The following is a 2052-nucleotide window of genomic DNA, read 5'->3' as shown; positions in this document are numbered from 1 at the left end:
GAAGAGATGTCCTGATAAAAAGACAGAGACAGAAGATGCATTCAGGCTAGTGTGCAAGGGAAAACATCTGAGCATTCAAGAATGGAACCATGGGACTTCCGTCACAGTCCAGTGGCTAATTGCACTCCAATTTCAGGGCGCTGGGATCCCATCCCTGGTCAGGGAACTAGATCCCACATGCCATAACTAAAGATCCTGCATGCCACAACTGAGACCCAGCACAGCCAAATGAATAAATAAATATATTTTTTTAATGGATGGAACCACACTTTGTAGTATTCATTATCTTTTTCTTTAAAGATACAATCTTTGCATGCAAGAAAAAAAATGTGTATGTATGTATAGATATATGTGTATGTACATATACAAGATCAGCTTAATGAATAACTAAACTATACCGTTGTGCTGTTGCTTCCCTTGTGGCTCAGCTGGTAAAGAATCTGCCTGCAATGCAGGAGACCTGAGTTCAATCTCTGGGTTGGGAAGATCCCCTGGAGAAGGGAAAGGCTACCCACTCCAGTGTTCTGGCCTGGAAAATTCCATGGACTGTATAGCCCGTGGGGTCGCAAAGAGTCAGACACAACTGAGTGGCTTTCACTTTCATTCTTGCACAGGACTCCAGACTTAGAAGAGTCTGCACTCGGTTTAATGCCCTTCTATTAGAGTATTGAAATTCTTAATTTTTTAACATATAATACTCATATCCATTTTGTATTCGGTCCTGCCAATTCAATATATACAAACATGTGTGCATCTGTGTGTGTGTGTGTGTGTGTGTGTGTAATCTGAAATGTGAAAGGCACCTACCTATTTTCTAATTGAACATTTCTTCCCACCTCCATTTCTTCTACCCCAAGTTTTTCTTTAATAGGCCTGTCTCATTATTTAGTTTTTGCTTTCGTTTTTCATTAAAAATAACACCAGTAGGGAATACTTCATGTACATCTTTCTGGTTATTTTTTAATGAATATAGAGGAATATATATATCTATATATACATATTATTACCTTTCACATCTATAAGATCATGCAACACATATTCACTCCTGTTTTACTTGGTGACTTGCGTTAGAGATCTTCATAGATACGCACACATCAGTTGTCATGGTTTCTGAAGATTACTAGGACTAGTTTAGCAGGCTATCTCTTAGTTCTTGCAGTGCCCTGGACTGGAAGAGCTGTGTTATTTTAATGCATTACATACTTTCCCATTATTTCTGCATATTTTGGACTTCAGCTATCTTTTAGCTGTGTTTACCTTTTTCTTTCCTATTTTTAAAGATTCTTCTTTCTATTAAAAAGATGAAAACAACATAGAAATGATGATATTCTCCTCCACAATATAGAAATGATGATATTCTCCTCCCAGCTTCTCATCTGTCAAAATTATAATAATTATCTTGAGCAAGAAACCCAATTCTTCCTTTTTATTTTTCTGTTCAGCAGCTAAAAATATAATTTGGTTGGCTAAGGAGAGATAAGAAAGCTTTCTTACATGAACCATGCAAAGAAATAGAGGAAAACAATAGAGTGGGAAAGAGTAGAGATCTCTACAAGAAAATTGGAGATATCAAGGCAACATTTCATGCAAGGATGGGCACGGTAAAGGACAAAAACGGTAAGGACTTAACAGAAGCAGAAGAGATTAAGAGGTGGAAAGAATACACAGGAGAACTATACAAGAAAGGTTTAATGACACAGCCTCAGTGGTGTGGTCACTCACCTAGAGTCAGACATTCTGGAGTGTGAAGTCAAGTGGGATTTAGGAAGCATTATTATGAACAAAGCTAGTGGAGGTGACAGAATTCCAGCTGAGTTATTTAAAATCCAAAAAGATGCTGTTGCTAAAGTGTGGTACTCAATATGTCAGCAAAGCTGGAAAACTCAGCAGTGGCCACAGGACTGGAAAAAGTCAGTTTTCATTCTAATCCCAAAGAAGGGCAGTGCCAAAGAATGCTCAAATTACTGTATGATTGTGCTCACTTCACATGCCAGCAAGGTTATGCTCAAAATCCTTCAAGCTAGGCTTCAGCAGTATGTGAACCGAAAACTT

This window comes from Oryx dammah, unplaced genomic scaffold, assembly GCF_014754425.2.
Source record: "Oryx dammah isolate SB20612 unplaced genomic scaffold, SCBI_Odam_1.1 HiC_scaffold_29, whole genome shotgun sequence".
NCBI lineage: Eukaryota > Metazoa > Chordata > Mammalia > Artiodactyla > Bovidae > Oryx > Oryx dammah.
This window is presented reverse-complemented; position numbering follows the sequence as displayed.